Raw genomic sequence first — 23,140 nt, 5'->3', positions numbered from 1 at the left:
ATGACTCTTTTCTGAGCTTGGGTTTTTAAAATTTTTATTTTTATAGTGAGAATAATAACAATTACATTTTTGCAGATAATATGAGAACCAAATAAGATAACATTTGCAGTTAAAAAAAATCACTTCTCAGCCAGGCGCCGTAGTTCATGTCTGTAGTCCCAGCACTATGGGAGGCCGAGGCGGGCAGATCACTTGAGATCAGGAGTTCAAGACCAGCCTGGCATGGTGAAACCCCGTCTCTACCAAAAAATACAAAAATTAGCTGGGCATGGTTGTGGATGCCTGTAGTCCCAGCTACTTGGGAAGCTGCAGCAGGAGAATCGCTTGAGCCTGGGAGGCGGAGGTTGCAGTGAGCCAAGATTGCACCACTGCACTCCAGCCTGGGCAAGACAGTAAGAACCTGTCCCAAAAAAAAAAAAAAAAAAAAAAAAAAAATCACTTCTTAGGCTCCCTCTGTCTTCTAAACATAAACACTCTAAGGACCAGCATGAATGGAGCTCAGGACAGGCCCCCCAGGCTTGCATATGTGATGCAGGTGGCCTTTGCTGACCTTGCAGCTTGCCTATTCCACTGCCAGGATTAGAGGTCATCAGAGTCAGGGAGGCTCAAGGTCAGGGACAAGGAAGTTCAAATCTCAAAGTGGCCTAAGGCTAAGAAGAACCCAGAACTCAGAAGGGGCATGGCTACTCTGGAATCTAGTTCAACTCTCCTACGGATGCATTCACTTGAGTGGAACAGCCAGGATTGAAAACTCTGTGCACAAGCTGTTCAACAAGAAGACAGCAGCCCAAAGAACGTGTGAGTAAAGGCAGAAGAATCACAATCACTTATTTTTAACAAAGTGAGTCCATTTCAATTGAGCTGTGTCTTTTGTTGATACCTAGTGGCTCAATCAGTTACTCAAAGGCAGCAGTTTTAAAACTTCCAAAGACTTCGTATTTGATCCAGGGTAAAACCTAAACTCCTTAGTCCTACATCCAGAGCCCTTCACAGCTATAGCTTCCATTACGTTCTCTCTGTAAGACAGCTCTTCCTCAATTGTGTCCAGCATTCTCATGACTCTTTGCCTTTGACGTAGGTTGTTCTCTTTCCCAAACTGCCTATTATTGCTTCTGCTACTCGCCTTTTAAGGCAGAGATTGAATATCGTTTCCTCCCGGAAGCTGCGTGTTCTTACCTACTTCTCATAGCACACCCAACACGATACATAGCAATAAAAATCACTTGTCTCCCAACTAGACTATGAGTAATTCCTCTAATAAGAAGCTAGGGCTGATTCATCATACACTCCACCCCCTTGTCTCTTTCTATCCCATGTTTGGTATTTGTAACATTTTGTGAAATACCAGTTAGAATGGCTATTACTAAAAAGGCAAAAAATAGCAGATGCTGGCAGGATTTTGGAGAAAAGGGAATGCCTATACGCTGCTGGTAGAAATGTAAATTAACTCAACTATAGTGGAGAGTAGTGTGGCAATTTCTCAGAGACCTTAAAGGAGAATTACCATTTGATCCAGCAATGCTATTATTGGGTATATACTCAAAGAAATATAAATTGTTTTATCATAAAGACACATGCACGTGTATGTTCATCACAGCACTGTTCACAATAGCAGTCATGGAATCAACCTAAACGTCTATCAATGGTAGATTGGATTTTAAAAATGTGGCACACATACATGATGGAATACTATGCTGTGATAAAAAGAATGAGATCATGTCCTCTGCAGCAAGATAGATGAAGCTGGAGGCCATAATCCTAAGTGAACTAACACAGAAACAGAAAACCAAATATGCATGTTTTCATAGGTGGAAGCTAATCATTGGGTACACATGGACACGAAGAAGGAAATGACAGACACTGGGGCTTACTTGAGGTTGGAAGGTGGGAGGAGGGAGAGGATCTAAAACTATTTGTGTACTTCACTTATTACCTGGGTGATGAAATAATGTGTACACCAAACAACTGTGACATGCAATTTACCCATATGCCAAACCTGCACATGTACCTGTGAACCAAATATAATAATTAAAAACAAAACAATGAAACAACAAAAAAGTGGGGTTCCCAGAAAAAAAAAACTTTGAAAGAATGAAAAAAAAATCTCTAAAATGAATATTTACCCCTGAACACACTCTTCTATGTGATTTCCCTTTCAATGAGAATAGCATGGTATAGTGGATGGTAGGTTCTAGGGCTTCACAGAACTTATTCTAGTTCTGGTGTCCCACCTATTAGCTATGTCCCCATAATCAAGTTACTTCTTTCAACCTCAGTTCTTTCATTTTTATAATGAAAATAGTAATAATAATAATTACATTTCACAGAAAATGCAAGGTTCAAATAAGAAAATATTTGCAGTTTTTAAAAATATAAATGGAGAAATGCTATACAAAAGTTAAATATTTAAACATGAGAACAACTACAATTTTTAAAAACTGATTTACTCAGGGGATAGGGTAAGAATTCAAATTCAACCAGAACCAAAAAACAGCTAAAAAATTAAAGGGGGAAATAGAATGAGGGCATTTCATAGGTGGTTTCTGGTAAGAGGTAAATAAAAGTGGCTAATACTAATGTCCGAAATAAAATTCTGAAGATTTTCAGAGATGAATCAGCAGCTTTCTCATCAAAGAGTGGGAAAATTGCTATTACTGTTTTAACATTGATAATTAAATCAAAATGACAATAGACTAATTGCTTGCTATTAGAAGGCAATAAATAAAACACAAGTTTATATTTGAAATACAGCAGACAATTTTAAGATTTTTTTCTTCTGCTGGGCATCACCATCACTTTATTGTCACATCAATTCTTTGGAACCACCTCTCACTTTTACTGTCTTTCTCCTTCTTGCCAACTCCTCTCAGTTCTGACTTTAAATTTCTGCCTTTCCTCTCCGATGAGAATGATCTTTTAAAACAACTTTGAAGATCTTTCTCAAAACAACTTGGAAGATTAGAGCATACAATCAGATCACTTATAATCTCAACTTAGATTGAATCGAGACGCAATTCCAGTTACAAGAAAACAAGGTTAATTCATAAATGAGAACTTCAATTGTACTTTAAAATATAAACTTATGCAGTACTTACTTAATTATGTCATTGCCTGTTGCCTCCTGTTCAACAGCCTTCTCTTTTTTCCTGCTCAGCGATGCTGTAAATCGGCTTTCTATCCCAGCTCCAGGGGATGAATGTCAATTATTGCAGTTAATCTAGAATCACGATAATTGCATTCCCTTCACCAGTGATTGGTTCCATCGGAGGCACGTTATGTAATCTTGGCCAACTAGGCTAGAGGGAAGTATGCTTCTGGACTTTTTGAGGAAAGATTTTTAATCCTGATAAAAAGAGCTAGGTGATGAGAAATAGCTCATTTATGCTTCTCCATATGATTGTGTGAGCACATGACCTCTGGCTTCAGCAAAGACGAGGAGAGGCAATGCCTCCAGAGTAGAAAGGTTTGAGACTCCTGGATCATTTAGAAGAGCACTGGATTAGCACACTATGAAAACGTCCACTTTCAGATGTGATATTATGTAAAGTAACAAATCCTTTATTGTTTAAGCCACTTTCAAATTTTGTTTCATTTTGCTTTTCCAGCTGAAAACATCCTAAGACATGTAGTAAACTTTTGGTGAATTGAATTGTCTGGCTAACCAAAAATTTTTAAAAATATCTTCCAGATTATCCTGAGAGAATACTAATACTGCCATCCCCCAAGTTTGCCTGTGAAATTCTAATGAAATACAGAAATAAATGCAAACATTCAATAATATAAGAACTACCTGGAGAGAGGAGCCAAGATGGCCGAATAGGAACAGCTCCGGTCTACAGCTCCCAGCGTGAGCGACGCAGAAGACGGGTGATTTCTGCATTTCCCTCTGAGGTACCGGGTTCATCTCACTAGGGAGTGCCAGACAGTGGGCGCAGGTCAGTGGGTGCGCGCACCGTGCGCGAGCCGAAGCAGGGCGAGGCATTGCCTCACTCGGGAAGCACAAGGGGTCAGGGAGTTCCCTTTCCGAGTCAAAGAAAGGGGTGACGGCACCTGGAAAATCGGGTCACTCCCACCCGAATACTGCGCTTTTCCGACGGGCTTAAAAAACGGCGCACGGCGAGATTATATCTCGCACCTGGCTCGGAGAGTCCTACGCCCACGGAGTCTCGCTGATTGCTAGCACAGCAGTCTGAGATCAAACTCCAAGGCGGCAGCGAGGCTGGGGGAGGGGCGCCCGCCATTGCCCAGGCTTGCTTAAGTAAACAAAGCAGCCGGGAAGCTCGAACTGGGTGGAGCCCACCACAGCTCAAGGAGGCCTGCCTGCCTCTGTAGGCTCCACCTCTGGGGGAAGGGCACAGAAAAACAAAAAGACAGCAGTAACCTGCAGACTTAAATGTCCCTGTCTGACAGCTTTGAAGAGAGCAGTGGTTCTCCCAGCACACAGCTGGAGATCTGAGAACGGGCAGACTGCCTCCTCAAGTGGGTCCCTGACCCGTGACCCCTGAGCAGCCTAACTGGGAGGCACCCCCCCAGCAGGGGCAGACTGACACCTCACACGGCCCGGTACTCCAACAGACCTGCAGCTGAGGGTCCTGTCTGTTAGAACGAAAACTAACAAACAGAAAGGACATCCACACCAAAAACCCATCTGTACATCACCATCATCAAAGATCAAAAGTAGATAAAACCACAAAGATGGGGAAAAAACAGAATAGAAAAACTGGAAACTCTAAAAAGCAGAGTGCCTCTCCTCCTCCAAAGGAATACAGTTCCTCACCAGCAAGGGAACAAAGCTGGATGAAGAATGACTTTGACGAGCTGAGAGAAGAAGGCTTCAGACGATCAAATTACTCCGAGCTACGGGAGGACATTCAAACCAAAGGCAAAGAATTTGAAAACTTTGAAAAAAATTTAGAAGAATGTATAACTAGAATAACCAATACAGAGAAGTGCTTAAAAGAGCTGATGGAGCTGAAAACCAAGGCTCGAGAACTACGTGAAGAATGCAGAAGCCTCAGGAGCCGATGCAATCAACTGGAAGAAAGGGTTTCAGCAATGGAAGATGAAATGAATGAAATGAAGCGAGAAGGGAAGTTTAGAGAAAAAAGAATAAAAAGAGACGAGCAAAGCCTCCATGAAAAATGGGACTATGTGAAAAGACCAAATCTACGTCTGATTGGTGTACCTGAAAGTGACAGGGAGAATGGAACCAAGTTGGAAAACACTCTGCAGGATATTATCCAGGAGAACTTCCCCAATCTAGCAAGGCAGGCCAACATTCAGATTCAGGAAATACAGAGAACGCCACAAAGATACTCCTCGAGAAGAGCAACTCCAAGACACATAATTGTCAGATTCACCAAAGTTGGAATGAAGGAAAAAATGTTAAGGGCAGCCAGAGACAAAGGTAGGGTTACCCTCAAAGAGAAGCCCATCAGACTAACAGTGGATCTTTCGGCAGAAACTCTACAAGCCAGAAGAGAGTGGGGGCCAATATTCAACATTCTTAAAGAAAAGAATTTTCAACCCAGAATTTCATATCCAGCCAAACTAAGCTTCATAAGTGAAGGAGAAATAAAATCCTTTGCAGACAAGCAAATGCTGAGAGATTTTGTCACCACCAGGTCTGCCCTAAAAGAGCTCCTGAAGGAAGCGCTAAATGTGGAAAGGAACAACCGGTACCAGCCGCTGCAAAATCATGCCAAAATGTAAAGACCATCAAGACTAGGAAGAAACTACATCAACTAACGAACAAAATAACCAACTAACATCATAATGACAGGATCAAATTCACACATAACAATATTAACTTTAAATGTAAATGGACTAAATGCTCCAATTAAAAGACACAGACTGGAAAATTGGATAAAGAGTCAAGACCGATCAGTGTGCTGTATTCAGGAAACCCATCTCATGTGCAGAGACACACATAGGCTCAAAATAAAAGGATGGAGGAAGATCTACCAAGCAAATGGAAAACACAGAAAGGCAGGGGTTGCAATCCTAGTCTCTGATAAAACAGACTTTAAACCAACAAAGATCAAAAGAGACAAAAAAGGCCATTACATAATGGTAAAGGGATGAATTCAACAAGAAGAGCTAACTATCCTAAATATATATGCACCCAATACAGGAGCACCCAGATTCATAAAGCAAGTCCTGAGTGACCTACAAAGAGACTTAGACTCCCACACATTAATAATGGGAGACTTTAACACCCCACTGTCAACATTAGACAGATCAACGAGGCAGAAAGTCAACAAGGATACCCAGGAATTGAACTCAGCTCTGCACCAAGCGGACCTAATAGACATCTACAGAACTCTCCACCCCAAATCAACAGAATATACATTTTTTTCAGCACCACACCACACCTATTCCAAAATTGACCACATATTTGGAAGTAAAGCTCTCCTCAGCAAATGTAAAAGAACAGAAATTATAACAAACTATCTCTCAGACCACAGTGCAGTCAAACTAGAACTCAGGATGAAGAATCTCACTCAAAACCACTCAACTACATGGAAACTGAACAACCTGCTCCTGAATGACTACTGGGTACATAATGAAATGAAGGCAGAAATAAAGATGTTCTTTGAAACCAACAAGAACAAAGACACAACATACCAGAATCTCTGGGACACATTCAAAGCAGTGTGTAGAGGGAAATTTATAGCACTAAATGCCCACAAGAGAAAGCAGGAAAGATCCAAAATTGACACCCTAACATCACAATTAAAAGAACTAGAAAAGCAAGAGCAAACACATTCAAAAGCTAGCAGAAGGCAAGAAATAACTAAAATCAGAGGAGAACTGAAGGAAACAGAGACACAGAAAACTCTTCAAAAAATTAATGAATCCAGGAGCTGGTTTTTTGAAAGGATCAACAAAATTGATAGACCGCTAGCAAGACTAATAAAGAAAAAAAGAGAGAAGAATCAAATAGATGCAATAAAAAATGATAAAGGGGATATCACCACCGATCCCACAGAAATACAAACTACCATCAGAGAATACTACAAACACCTCTACGCGAATAAACTAGAAAATCTAGAAGAAATGGATAAATTCCTCAACACATACACTCTCCCAAGACTAAACCGGGAACAAGTTGAATCTCTGAATAGACCAATAACAGGATCTGAAATTGTGGCAATAATCAATAGCTTACCAACCAAAAAGAGTCCAGGACCAGATGGATTCACAGCCGAATTCTACCAGAGGTACATGGAGGAGCTGGTACCATTCCTTCTGAAACTATTCCAATCAATAGTAAAAGAGGGAATCCTCCCTAACTCATTTTATGAGGCCAGCATCATCCTGATACCAAAGCCGAGCAGAGACACAATGAAAAAAGAGAATTTTAGACCAATATCTTTGATGAACATTGATGCAAAAATCCTCAATAAAATACTGGCAAACCAAATCCAGCAGCACATCAAAAAGCTTATCCACCACGATCAAGCGGGTTTCATCCCTGGGATGCAAGGCTGGTTCAATATATGCAAATCAATAAATGTAATCCAGCATATAAACAGAACCAAAGACAAAAACCACATGATTATCTCAATAGATGCAGAAAAGGCCTTTGACAAAATTCAACAATGCTTCATGCTAAAAACTCTCAATAAATTAGATATTGATGGGACGTATTTCAAAATAATATGAGCTATCTATGACAAACCCACAGCCAATATCATACGGAATGGGCACAAACTGGAAGCATTCCCTTTGAAAACTGGCACAAGACAGGGATGCCCTCTCTCACCACTCCTATTCAACATAGTGTTGGAAGTTCTGGCCAGGGCAATTAGGCAGGAGAAGGAAAGAAAGGGTATTCAATTAGGAAAAGAGGAAGTCAAATTGTCCCTGTTTGCAGATGACATGATTGTATATCTAGAAGACCCCATTGTCTCAGCCCAAAATCTCCTTAAGCTGATAAGCAACTTCAGCAAAGTCTCAGGAGACAAAATCAATGTACAAAAATCACAAGCATTCTTATACACAAATAACAGACAAACAGAGAGCCAAATCATGAATGAACTCCCATTCACAATTGCTTCAAAGAGAATAAAATACCTAGGAATCCAACTTACAAGGGATGTGAAGGACCTCTTCAAGGAGAACTACAAACCGCTGCTCAAGGAAATAAAAGAGGTTACAAACAAATGGAAGAACATTCCATGCTCATGGGTAGGAAGAATCAATGTCGTGAAAATGGCCATACTGCCCAAGGTAATTTACAGATTCAGTGCCATCCCCATCAAGCTACCAATGACTTTCTTCACAGAATTGGAAAAAACTACTTTAAAGTTCATATGGAACCGAAAAAGAGCCCACATCGCCAAGTCAATCCTAAGCCAAAAGAACAAAGCTGGAGGCATCACACTACCTGACTTCAAACTATACTACAAGGCTACAGTAACCAAAACAGCATGGTACTGGTACCAAAACAGAGATATAGATCAATGGAACAGAACAGAGCTCTCAGAAATAATGCCGCATATCTACAACTATCTGATCTTTGACAAACCTGAGAAAAACAAGCAATGGGGAAAGGATTCCCTATTTAATAAATGGTGCTGGGAAAACTGGCTAGCCATATGTAGAAAGCGGAAACTGGATCCCTTCCTTACACCTTATACAAAAATCAATTCAAGATGGATTAAAGACTTAAACGTTAGACCTAAAACCATAAAAACCCTAGAAGAAAACCTAGGCATTACCATTCAGGACATAGGCATGGGCAAGGACTTCATGTCTAAAACACCAAAAGCAATGGCAACAAAAGCCAAAATTGACAAATGGGATCTAATTAAACTAAAGAGCTTCTGCACAGCAAAAGAAACTACCATCAGAGTGAACAGGCAACCTACAAAATGGGAGAAAATTTTCGCAACCTACTCATCTGACAAAGGGCTAATATCCAGAATCTACAATGAACTCAAACAAATTTACAAGAAAAAAACAAACAACCCCATCAAAAAGTGGGCGAAGGACATGAACAGACACTTCTCAAAAGAAGACATTTATGCAGCCAAAAAACACATGGAAAAATACTTACTATCACTGGCCATCAGAGAAATGCAAATTGAAACCACAATGAGATACCATCTCACACCAGTTAGAATGGCAATCATTAAAAAGTCAGGAAACAACAGGTGCTGGAGAGGATGTGGAGAAATAGGAACACTTTTACACTGTTGGTGGGACAGTAAACTAGTTCAACCATTGTGGAAGTCAGTGTGGCGATTCCTCAGGGATCTAGAACTAGAAATACCATTTGACCCAGCCATTCCATTACTGGGTATATACCCGAAGGACTATAAATCATGCTGCTATAAAGACACACGCACACGTATGTTTATTGCGGAATTATTCACAATAGCAAAGACTTGGAACCAACCCAAATGGCCATCAATGATAGACTGGATTAAGAAAATGTGGCACATATACACCATGGAATACTATGCAGCCATAAAAAATGATGAGTTCATGTCCTTTTTAGGGACATGGATGAAATTGGAAATCATCATTCTCAGTAAACTATCGCAAGAACAAAAAACCAAACACTGCATATTCTCACTCATAGGTGGGAATTGAACAATGAGAACACATGGACACGGGAAGGGGAACATCACACTCTGGGGACTGTTGTGGGGTTGGGGGAGGGGGGAGGGATAGCATTGGGAGATATACGTAATGCTAGATGACGAGTTAGTGGGTGCAGCGCACCAGCATGGCACATGTATACATATGTAACTAACCTGCACAATGTGCACATGTACCCTAAAACTTAAAGTATAATAACAATAAATAAATAAACAAATAAATTAATTAAAAAAACAACTACCAAACTTCTAAAAGAATCTCTAAAATATAGATGATACCCTAAAACATAAAAGATTATATATAATATTTTGAAGAAAATTTAGATGACATCAGATACAAGGTTTGGTAGACTCGACCATATAAAAATTTAAACTCCTAAACATGACAACTATTTCCATAATCAAAATTAGTTTAGAAAAACAAATTAGGAAAAATATAGGCAACATATATATAACAAAGTGTTAACATCCTTAATATAGGAAGATATCATATAAGTCAATAAGAAAAGGGCATTAAAAGGAAAAAAAAGGTTAAAAGCATACCCATTCAATATACAAAAATTGAAACTTCATAATTAATATCACAAAAATAAAGAAACAAGGAAACTCTATTCTTTGATTATCAATTTGTCAAGATTGTTAATGTTAATGAAGGCATGGTGAAATGGGTATCTTGCAAGATAGAACTGTGTTGCAACTTTTCCTGATTAAAATTTGGTAACTAATGCCAAAAGTTAACAATATTCATCATTTTGACCCAATTATTTTGCTTTGGGGTACTTGTCATTAAGAAAATAGTCAAAACTATTTACAAAGTTATATGCATAATAACTCCCATTTCTGATTTTATATACACATATATATACACACATATACATATATGCCCCCAAACTATGGCACTTATTATTTAAAAGTTAGTACTTCCATAGGAAAAATTTCTATGCCACAACTAAAAACCATTTTTAATAAGCAACATGCAATAAAGTTTGTGATAAAAAGTGAAAAAATTGGATTCAATATTCCATATATACAGTATGATCTTGATTTTAAATGTGTTCTACATACATTTCACCCAAAGTATTGCAAACACAAAGCTTAAGTGTACAATAGAATTTTAGTTAAATTTTGGTGGAAAATTGGGTTGGTGAGGTTCCGATAAATAAAACAGAGAAAAGAAAACAATTTGCAGTTCAGTGGCAGATATTATTATTTCTAAAAATCTAGCACATACCAATCTTCCATTTCTTTTTAGTTTCTCACTGGCTGTGTAGCTCTGTGCATTCCCAGGTCCCCACCATGATGATAGGCCTCCTTGCAAATCTTGAGCTACTACATTTCCTGTTACTTTTTCTTCAAGGAAATACATCTCCCCCTTTGTCTTGTCCTTGTCCATCCAAGTCATGTTCTGTGAAAGTGTATTGGGAGTATGTGGTAACAATCCTACCTATTGACACCAAAAAGGCTTGTCAAGTGCTTTCCATCCTGCTTCCCCTCAAATAAATCAGAAGAACCATCTATCATAATCTGCCATTAATCAAGAAGGCAGGAGCAGCGGCTGTGAGTTTTTAAAAATTATTTTTATTTAAAAATAGCATTTCTTATACCTGATCAATAACTATGTGTATATATTTATATCTTTAGCAATACTTATTTCTGGAAAGGATTACTGAAGATTTTTATCTTTGTTTTTATGTTTTTTTCCTATTTACAAAAAACCTCCTTAATAAGTATGCAATCAGAAAACAAACCAAAATGATTTTCTAATGTTTTTCTATTCTGTTTATTGAAAATGCATGTAAAGCATGCTGAAATACTCTCTTGCGTTTGTAACATTGACTCACAAATGTAACTGAATCTTTAATGAGTTTGGATAAAACAATAATTTTTGAAGCAGTAAGGATCATCAGTAGGAAAAAGACACTGCTTCTTACTGCAAAATTCTATTGAGGTAGAAAGAAATTGAGGATCATTACAATGGACTTTTGTTCAAAAGGTGCATCATTCTCTAGTTTAATGGACTTGTAAATGAGTCTGAACATGAGTCTAAATGAACAAGAGCCTAAAGTGAACTTGACAGTTGACATTTTAAAATAATAGTGGGCTATCAATTTATTTTCTTGTCATCCATTTCTCTCTGCTGGAAGAGACTACACATGCACAGGAAGAATCATGATTCGAGAGTTGTAGTTCATTAGATAAGGCTGTGTGTGTGTATGTGCATGTATTTGCACATATGTGTGTTTATGAAGGAATAGCCCTGATCTTTGGATTGAACTGTGTATTATATAATTGATTGTATGTTGCACAATGCTCTCAGAATCAAACTTTGAATTAATTTATTTATAAAATTTTCCCAAACTTTCAGTCTCTCAGAGCCTACCTCTTCTGTCAATATTTATTCATATTAACCTATATTTCATTTGTCCCATTCCCTTCATCTTTCCTTAACTGCCCAGTGCTTAAAATGCCATTCGACTAACAGTAGTATTGTTATACGTTCATCTTTAAACAGAGAGAGGATTTCACACCCATCCCTGTACCTAAACCCAGAAAAGAAGAAACAGGGCTGATTTTCCTGTTCTCCAGACTACTTGAAAGCTAATTTTCTCAGCTTCTTGAATCATATCTCTGACTAACATTTGGGCTAGTCATGAAGAGAAGAAAAGGAAGTGACAAAGAAGACGCTCTGGAATAAACCCTAGGAAGTATGTGCCTGGCTGGGTGATCTAGTAAAACAGCCTGGGGTTTTTTTGTCAGGCAGTTCTAGCTCCCATACTTTCTTTCTATGTGACCATGAATATGTCATTAAAACTGAGTCTCAGCTCCTTCACTGTAAAATAGGACAATATGTTTACCTAGCAGGGTTATTATAGTATTAGAAACATTATATGTAAATAATTATGATTATGTGCCTATATCATGTATCTAATATCAAATATGTCCCCCAATATTAAATATTCAAGTAAACATTTAACTTTGAACAAGTGATTAAATTTCTCCGGGCTTTAGTTTTTTTTTTTTTTTTTTTTTGTACCTGCAGTGTGAACAATGCTTTTCCTCACTTACCTCCAGTTTTCATTGATCTATAAAAAGATAATGCAAGGGATATTCTGTGTTTATTTTTGATGCCAAAAAAATTGATTATATTTTTCAGGACTCATTTCTTTAACCGATTGTTTACATAATTACCATCCAAGATTACTATGAAGATTAAGTACATGAAGTGATCCAAAAATATTAACTATCATCATCACCTACATTAAGTAACTTTATCTTCCTTACATTGTCAGACCTTGTTCCTGATTTTTGGTGTGAAAAATATTTCTGTTAAATGTGGGCAAAATTTAGCTGTTGTATCTAGGTCCACACTATCTGGGAAGGCCCTTTTGATTCTCCTGGAGGTTCTGTCAACCATTTGTAGGAGCAGCATAGGCACACTGGCTACGATCCTCCTATGACACTTGTTCTCTGTGTTCCGGATACTCTGGCAACTGTGCAAATTATTTCATTCCTGAAAACTCTCCACTCACCATGAACACCACAGGGCGCTTGAGCACTCATGGCCCAAATCATTAAAACCCAGTCTATGGAAACATATGAACATGGAAAGGACAGTGTCCCTTCACTAGCAGCAAGGATTTGCACTGTCAGAGTACAGATCAGGCAAAGCTCCAGGCTGGCTCTCCTGGTAAGTACACTGGCATTTCCAAACTAGTCATGTTAACATGTAGCCCCTCAGCCACTGATCAGATTTTTAGTCATCTAATTACACTGTAAAAATTGGCTTTTCTTCCATGGACAGCTTTGTGAACTATTTTAAGAAGAGAAATAAAATAGATCAGAGAAACCTGCTTCTCTTAAAACTATATAAAATGATAGCTGCTGATTTTCAGGGGAAAACAAGTAAACTGAAAGGTAATTGAAAGGTAAAGTGGGAACCAGGGAATAATAAAGGCAAGCAGAGCTGTAATGAGAGTTATCCAATTATAATTGTGGGGAATAAGAAATGATTCTCCATCAAGCTCTGTATCACAAAAAAGCATTCATTTAAGGCCTTCAATTGTGAATAATTTTTCCAAAGATTTAAGTGAGGTTACAATAGGTGGTATATAAACAATCAGTTAATGAAATGAGCCATAAGCAGGATGAGTAGTTCTAATATTAACTATAAATTCAGCTTCTCCCTTGCTTTCTCTTCTTACAGAGCAATGAGAAATGAAAGCTGGTTGATGGATATAAATAAAACAAGTATATGGGCAGTACAGTAGAATTGCTTAACCGGAGGCCTGGGGTCAGTCATCTGAATTACAGTCAATAGAGTCTGACTGTCTGGAGATAACAGATTTGCAAAACCTGAAAATCAAAGCTCATACTCTTATTTCATATATGGACTCCTAAAGTGTAATTTTTTATTTTAAGAAAGAATCTTAACAGCTATTTGGTGGCTTTTTAAAGATTATTAAAGACAAATTCCTTTTTGGATCTTAAATAAGATAGAATACAGAAAAGTTTAAATGAAAGAATTAACCAATAGTAATCCCAGCACACAGAAATAACCACTGTTGGCTATTTTATGTATTTCATTCTAATTTTTTTTGTTGGATGCATATATATAAATCTATTAAAAATGATTCTCACTTTAAAATTTATATTCTGCCTTTTTCATACTGATTGTTATTTTAAGCACAGAGCTAACAAGTTTGATTGTCTAAAATATTCACAGCATTTTGTGAACAGCAAACTAGAAGAGAGATTCAAGGATGGTTACAGGAGAATAAGCTCTCAACTGTAAAATGAATGTCCATGAGTGAAGTAAGTTAGAAAAAGCCTTGGTGAATAAAATAAGAAAAACATCAGGATTAGAGGGGAAACTCAGAGAATGTATAATTCAACTCTGGTGCAAATGTTTAATTCCGTCTAAAGCAGCCTTGCTAAAAGTATTCCTTTAGCAGTACAGACAGTCCCCGACTTAATGATGGTTTGGCCTACAATGTTTTGAGCATGTTTAAGGTATGCTAGGCTAAGCTATGATGATCAGTAGATTAGGCATATTAAATGCACTTTCAGCTTATGACATTTTCAATTTAGAATGAGTTTATTAGGATGTAACTCTGTCTTGAGAGGTGTCTGTATTTCCCAATGGAGCGCTTTCCATTTTCAGACAGTTCTTACATTAGCTAGAGCAATGCTAGTGTTTATAAAAGATAAAGTGTTCAAATCTAGTTAAATAGCATCCAAAATATGTTGCCTAATTAATGACAGGCTCCCCTCCACATATTGATTCTGGGCCTAGGCTCCTTCCGTCTTTGGCACATAGCTTCAAAGGCTTCCAAGTTCATCAGCATCAAGCCAGTGGAAGAAGAAAGAGCATAGCGGACTGTGCAAAGAAGGTGTTCATGGGCCAGGCCTGAAAACAGCCCATGTCACACACCCTTGGTCAGAACTTAATCACAAGCACACACCTAACGCAAGGGAGTCTGGAAAATGTTATCAAAATGTCGGCCCCAGATGAGGAGAAATAGGTTTGGAAAATAGGGCCAATCTCTGCCATAGTTCTATTCATTAAAAAGTTCATCCTCAAAATGAGCCAAAATTCTGCATAAATTGCTTCTGATTTTTTCCTCCAGGACAACATAATTCTCATCCCACTTCCACAAGATAACCCTTTAAATGCTCAAAAAAATAATTTTGTATCTCTCATATGTCTTATTTTGTTCAATGTAAATACTCCAGGTTTTCTTCTATTTTTTTTTAATGTGACATTGCTATTAGAGTCATTTGGAGCTGTCATAGAAATAAGCAAATTTATGTGCTTTCATACTCCTTTAAGGCGTGATTTTTTAGGCAAAACATAACCAATATGCATAATAAAACTCTTCAGTCATCTAGAAACTATTTAAGATCACAGGCAAAGTATGTAACACATTTTTAAAATGACATGCAATGAGATGGTAGAATGGAAATTGTTTGCCCTATCTTAGTATCAACTAAAGCACCCATATAGATATCAGGACACCAAGATGAGCCAAAGACAGAGTGCCCAAATCTATATGCTCCTCATATGCAGATTTATAAAGAAAATGATCCTGAGAAACTAGTCCAAGTCTCTTAGATCCTTCAGCCAGATGAAAGATTAAAAATGGGGTCAGAAAGAAAAAATAGAAAAGGAGATGTCTTTGAGGAGTGCATTTGTCTCACTGTGAGTCTCTACCTGACCCAACTTTGGAGCAGAAGTAAAGTGGCAATATTTTCACATCTAGTCTAGTGAGGCGATCTTCAAAGGGACAACTTGGAGAAAACGTATGTGTTCTCTGCAAGTGAGAGATGCCAAGAATATTGATATCTAAGAAAGCAAGAACTGAGGTCTCACTAAAGGGTGATAAAGAGACTGACTGGTTAAAGGCTCAGAGCCAGAAGGGCACCCCCACATTGGGATCAGCCTTTACTCCAAAGTTTGTCAGAGCAAACAATGAAAGAATGTTTCCTGTGGGCCATGTGTAGGCCTCACAGGAGAGTATCAATCAGTGTGGAGCTTCTTGGGGCCTACCCAATAGGGGGACCTAGAAAAGCAAGAAGATACCTGGAAGCTGAGAAAGTCATCACAAGTCTTATAATCTAGAAAAGGGATGCATCTGCCCAGGTCAAAAGAAATGGAAGAGCAAGGAATCAGCACAGCACATTCATAGAGCCCACAAAAGCACCCCAAGAGAAAGTCAGCCTTGATGATCTGTTAGGCCCATCCTGTTAGGATGGTTAAAGTGGATGCCAATTTAACCATCCACTTGGGACACAAGGCATAAAGCTACACAGCCAAGTAAACACTGTTCTATCCCCTTACCTCATCTCCCATACGGCACCATATGCAAACTACAGGTACTGCGTGGAGACCAGATGAGCAGGAACAGGAGGAGAAGAAGAAACTCACAATGCCTCATCCCCACTGTGGCCTCCAGTCTTAAGCAGACCCAGAGAGGGGAGGCAACAATGAGTGAGTTCAGAGTTACAATTAAAATCCGACGTGGCAGTCCAAATACTGAATTGAGACTGTTCTTACTACATGAAGTAACCTTCAAGACTAAGCAGAATATTTATGGAACCTCCCCAATTTGCCTCCATGGATAGGGGAAGATGATCACAAGTCGTTCTTGTCCAAAATACTGATTCCATTTGGGTATTTGGAAAATTCACTAATGTGGAACATCTCTTTCCCAGATGATTATGGATAAAAGGAATTTAGTGTAGCCACAGGATATTTATGACATGAAATGAACAAATAGGTACATTCCTGCATTAGAATGGGATTGGCTATGGTAAAAAATAACCCCAGAAACCATAGTGTTCTTATGCATAAAAGTTTACTTCTCATTCACAAAGTCTTCTTTGGATCACACAACTCTCCAAGGCTGTTCCTTTCTGCTATAAACTGAATGTTTGTGTCCCCCCCCACAATTCATAAGTTGAAACCCTAACCTCCACTGGTGACATTAGGGGGTGGGCCCTTTGGGAGGTGATTAGATCATGAGAGTGGAGCCCTCACGAATGAAATTAGTGCCTTATAGAAAGACATCAGAGCATTTGCTTTTACTCTGCTCTCCATCATGTGAGGATACAAGAAGTTAGCAGTCTGTAACCCAGAAGAGAGCCTTCACCAGAACCCAACCATGCTGGCACCCTGATCTTGGAGTTTCAGCCTCCAGAATTGTGAGAAATAAATGTCTGTTTTTATAAGCACCCACTCTATTTGTAATGTATTATACCAGCCCAACTGACCAAGGCACCTTCCAAGCAGGGATCCAGCCTTCTTCCATTCTGAGTCTATGCACCAAACAAAGAGCTTCCAAAGTCACAAAAGACAGAATCTGCAGAGCTCACACCTGCTCTTAAATGCTGCAGAGCGAAAATAACTCATGTCACTTTTGCTCACAGACCACTGTCTGGAACTTAGTCACATGGCTCCATCTGACATAAGGGCCTGGGATGTCTTCCTGTGTGCCCAGGAAGGAAAGGAAAGCTGAATGTGATAAGCACTAGTTATTTCTATCACAAATCTTCTGCACAGCAGCTGCAACACTGATAAGAAGAACATTTAATGTTGCACCACTAGAAGGGTTGTAAGATCCAGTTTTCAGCTCAGGTCTCTCTTGGGAAGTGACTCTTCACACCAAAAAAAAGAGAGAAATGAAATAATACATTCTTTAATTATAGTGGAAATATATAATCTAAACAGAGAATACACATCTAAAGAGATAAGAACAGTCAGGTTACCAAGAATGTTGCAGGTTTAAATAAAGACATATCATTATTAAGTTAAATATTAGAGACTAGCAAGTTTCAAAGTATGTTTGGAGAAACACTCTCTGAAGAGATCAACTGATGCAAATTAGTATTTGAAGTACATATTAAGTATCAGCATTAAACAGAGACATATGCAATTCATGCTGAGTGTTTTGAAAGAGCAATAATAAAATATACTTATTGTAATAACAGGGTTAAATAGACTCAATATGCTCAAAAATGGGGAAGGTAAAAAGACATTTTATCTTTACTAAAAATGCATTATTAATATCATTTTATAGACGAAGAAAGAGGGGACTCAGAAGGTCATATCAGGATTCTTTTAGCTGCAAGCAACAGAAACTCTTTTGCTTAAACAACATAGAAATGCACTATCTCACTTAACGGTGGGTCTAGAGGTCCAGAGGTGGGGCACACTCCAGGAATTAAGTCTTTACCATGTTACCAGGGCCCCATATTATTTCCATCTTTCCATTGTGTCACCCATAGCATCAGCTGATTCCTCTTTTGGTCCTAAGATGGCTGCTACCAGAAATGCTCCCCACTTTATACCCAGCAGGAGAGAGAGAAAAAAAAAACCTGCTTTCCTCGTCTTCAAAAGCCACCTGTTTCTCATTAGGCTAGTGGTTCACAACTGGGAACAATTATGCCTCCACAAAGGAAATTTGGTGATGTCTGGAGACATTTTTGGTTGTTGTGACTGGGAGCAGTGGTGTTCCTGGCATCTGGTGGGTAGGGTTGCTACACAGGATATGCACAGGATAGCCTCCCACAACAAAGCATGATCCAATACAAAATAGCAATAGTGCTGAGGTGGAGAAACCCTGTATTAGACAAAAGCTTCCTAAGGCCCCAAAACACATCTGCGCTCATCAGTGTACCCCTAACACCTAGTAGAGTGCCTTACACAACTTTCCTCTAGACACAGGCCCACAATCACCTTGCAATTTATTATTGGGGTCCATGTTTACATAGAAAGCCATTTTCTCTGGTTCCAGACACTTTGAAGCTAGTGTAGTCTTGTCTCACAGCAGGATGAAGTCTCAACTATATGCAAGACTTTAGCCAGAGGTCTTTAGAGCTCCTGATCTTAGTGAATTTTCTTCTCCAAGCTGTTGAAAAGAATTCTGTGGTTTGAGTGATCTACGAGAAAGGAAGACAAGTTGCTCACTTCACTGAGATGATTCTGGTGATCCATATCTGTATAAAAGCATAGGTGAGTCTCCATTGCCTGGGTGCCTTGGAGACATCAGGGATTTAAAAGGTCCTGAGGATTAGGAAGGGCCTTCAAGACAGACTGTTGAGAGTAGGGACTTTTAATTCTCATGTGTTTTGTTACCCTAGCTTCTCCCAAGAGACCGCTGGTAGGGTAGGATAGGATAATGTGTATAAATTATCCTTTACATAGTAGCAGTTAAATAGATGCTTTCTTCCTGTTTCTCTTTTCATCCTTGAGCTTTTAAGTCCCTATTCAGTTTTGCAACCAAAAGGTAAAGTTTGGGGGGGAATACAGAAACTCTGTTTTTAATGATGTTGAAGAGAGGAATCTAAAAAAGAACCTTGTAATAATCAAGGAGCCCTGACTTCCACCTTCACTGCTCTTCACATTTACTAGATCATTAGACTGTTTTGTTGAAACATAGAAGCTAACATTTAAAACAGAACTGGAGAAGGAAGACAGGTCCTCTAAATAGTGATGAAGACAAGGAAGATACAAACATAATTCAATTAGTTGACAGTGATGTAGTCTGCTGTGTGTGACACTGTTTTGGACACTGTGGATGACTTAGGCTTAGGTTCCATCTCCAGATGTTCAGAACACTTCTAACTTAAAATCTCATGGGTGGCACAAGGTATAAATATTAGTAAAACTAAATATCAAGTGTCTATAATTAATAACAATTTATTACAACTCCCAAAGAGAAGTTTCAAGACAATATAAAAGGAATAGCCAAGTATAGGGTAGTAAGAATAAATGGTAGGCAATTACCACAAAGTGGAGATTGCTATAGCTTAGCTTCATTTGAGAAGTTTTCAGAAATCAGACCAGATAAGAGAGAATTTTTAAAAGATGCACAGGATTTAGGTTGCATGGATTTACTACATGTTGCCCAGGCCAGTTTACCCAATATAATTTTTTTTATAGGAGTAGATGTTGATTTGTTTTGCTTGCTTCCAAAACATACACAGCTCCAGAAAATGATTCACCTTTTTTTGTATTTTCTTTTTGAATTGAGATTCCTGAAAACTCTACTTTAAAAATAACAAATTCTCAAGGTAGTTTCATATATATGTATTTCCCGTTGCTCCCTGTGGTTCTTCTTACATAGTGCTTAGAATCTGGGTAGATATAAAACACCAAGGAGATTGTGAATTAATAGTTCTGAACCACACTAACAAAATTTTAGAACTTCCCTATCCCCAATTTCCTTCTGTGGCTCTTATTGTCAGAGTGGCCTCTGTTTTATTCCTTTAGCCTCTGGTGCCAATCCCCCCACCTTTACCATCTGCCTACTGATCTCTCTCCCCTACAACACAAGAGTCTTTCTAAAACTCAGATCTGGACATACTACTACCTTGATTAATGCTGTCAATGTTTCCTCCTCATTACTTGCAGCAACCGTCTGCAGGGTAGGCATATTCCTGTGGATAATAAACAACATCCCAAGGAGTGCTCAAACAAGGATAGTTTTAAAAGAATTGATTTCCAGATATCCAACTTCTATTTATTCTCTTTCCTAAAGTTGATGTGCCTGAGAAAGCACCGGTGGTCACAAAATCTTCAATTGTTCCTTTTCAACTTTCCCAAAAAACAGGCAAATATCACACTTTTTCTAAATTGTTATGGGAAATTCCCTAGGTTGTAAACACCTTCCGGGAACCACAAAAAGGCAACAATTTGAAATATTAGTGTACAACAATTCGAAATATCAGTGTAGTGGAGAAAGTGAATATCCCTCACAAATGGGTAATAAACTGCATTGCAAGTTTGGTGAGTTTCATATTCATTGTTTGTAAAGATTGAGAAAGAAATGGAAGGAAAACCCAAATTGTTAGCTAAGTATAGTTTGATAATGGATCATTATGTAATTTTTAGTCACGTGACTCATAAAGAATTCTAAGAACTGAGGGACATTGCTGTAACAAAACTTTTTCCATTTCCATCTATGTATTTATATGAAAAGTTTCTCAGACCTCCATCTCTAAAAATGAAAAAAAATGCAAAAGAATTGATGCTGATCCTTGCCTCATTCTAGCAAAAAATTGACATTCATCCATGGGTTTTAAAACTAACTTTCAGAGGGCACTATCTCTTTTATTAAGAGATTCAATGCCAATAGAAATTTTGTTTGTTTAATATTTATCAAAATTTATAATTCAATTATTCTTTTTGACAGACTATCCATGTTCTATATCAAGTTTGAACAGGTTTACTAGCCAAATATATTCATTGTTAATTTAGAAAAATGTCTTCATTTAAAATGTTTTCAAACTTATTTTTGTATTTTAAGTTTTTGGATAAGGGCTTGAGAAATAATTCTGTGCTAACGATTGTAATGATAAACTCAATCAAGATGAAAATTTAATAAAGATATATTATGGTTCCAGAAAAATTCTTAGCTGTTACATTTTTAAAGGAAATATGAGGGAAGATCAATAAAATGCTTTCATAAAAGAAAGTAATTATCAAGATAAAATTTTAAACAGGACCACACTTCTGTGTGAGAGTAGTTTTGTACACATGGAATGTCTACCCATTGTCAATCATCTTAGGAAGAAGTCAATTCTCAAGCAAGCAAGGAAGTTTCAAGTGGTGGCCTTTAGAATTGTTGAAAGAACATTTTTCTCTTGCTGATCAAGATCTTATTTTGGCTGGTAATTACTTATACTTTGACACATGGAAAAGTTGACGATAACTAGGCACTTTGAATCTAAATGATAGCAGAGGGAAGATAATCAGTTGAGCCACTATTTTAAACACCAGAAATTACAGTGAGATTTTTACAGTTTTCACAGAACAAGGAGCTTAGCTCTAGGTGGGGAAAGAAGCACACACACACACACACACACACAGAGAGAAATAAACAAAAAATATATTTTTAAATATATACTTCACAGTATCTACTTAAAATATGAGAAACCTAGAAATAAATCTAACAAAATCTACGTAATATTTTTATGGAAAAGAATTATAATATTTTACTGAAAGACTTTAAAGAAGCCCTAAATACATGTTCATAAATTGGAAGACTCATAGGATGTCAATTCTCTCCCAAATCAGTTTATGAATTTAAAAAGATGAAAAATAAAATCCCAACAGTGGTTTTCATATAACTTAATATTAAAGGCTGAATTATGGACTCGCCAAATTCATATATTGAAGTACCTCCAAATGTAACTGTATTTTACAGATAGGGTCTTTAAAGAAGTGATTACGTTAAATGAGGCTATTTGAGAAATCACTAATCCAATAGAACCAGTGTCCTTGTGAGAAGGGGAAATTTGAACACAGACAAGTACAGAGGGAAGATGACGTGAAGACACTGAGGAAGAGGATGGCATCTTTAAGTCAAGAAGAAAGGCTTGGCACAGATTCTTTCCCCATGGCCTTCAAAAGGAAGTAATCCTGCCTCACCTTGATCTTGGACTTGGAAGTGCCAGAACTGTGAGAAAATAAATTTCTATTATTTAAGTCACCCAACCTGTGGTACTTGTTATGGCAGCCCTAGCAAACTCATACACTTGATAAGCCGTTTCTAAAATTTTATATTGAGGAAGCCCATGAACAGGCAAGACAAATTTGAAGAAACACAAGAGCTCTAAAGGGTATTAATAGTTTATTACAAAACTATATTAACTAAAAGACAGAGTAGTTTTGGTATAGAGACAAATAGACTAGTAGAACAGACTAGAGAGTGCAGAAATAGAGCCTGTGTTTACCAAAAGCTGATGCATGACAGATGTTGGAGTAAGATTCAGTAAAAGATGCTATAACAACTGAAGTTCTCTAAAAAGAAATAAAATTGAATTCTTACCTCACATGATATGTAAAAATCACTCCCAAATGGAATACAGTCTGAAATATGGAAAGAAAACCTTTAAACACCTAGAATATATTGGAAAATATCTTTATGTACTCAAGTTAGGAATAGAGTTATTAAATAAGACACAGTCATAAACACAAAGGGAAAGTAAATAATAACTCTACTACATTAAAATTGAACACATCTGTT

General features: G+C 37.8%; 1 long non-coding RNA gene across 1 annotated transcript in view; it reads right to left on the bottom strand.

Moving 5' to 3' along the window:
- Window positions 1-3,192, bottom strand: part of LOC134729648 (uncharacterized) — a 105,310-nt gene extending 102,118 nt beyond the window's left edge. Inside the window, exon 1 of the long non-coding RNA XR_010110939.1 lies at window positions 3,096-3,192. This is a non-coding gene — a long non-coding RNA (uncharacterized LOC134729648). The remainder of the gene's footprint in view (window positions 1-3,095) is intronic.
- Between the last annotated feature and the right edge of the window lie 19,948 nt (window positions 3,193-23,140).

This window comes from Pan paniscus, chromosome 1, assembly GCF_029289425.2.
Source record: "Pan paniscus chromosome 1, NHGRI_mPanPan1-v2.0_pri, whole genome shotgun sequence".
NCBI classification, from domain to species: Eukaryota; Metazoa; Chordata; class Mammalia; order Primates; family Hominidae; genus Pan; species Pan paniscus.
The sequence above is the reverse complement of the archived record's forward strand: the minus strand, read 5'-3'. Positions and strand labels throughout refer to the sequence as shown.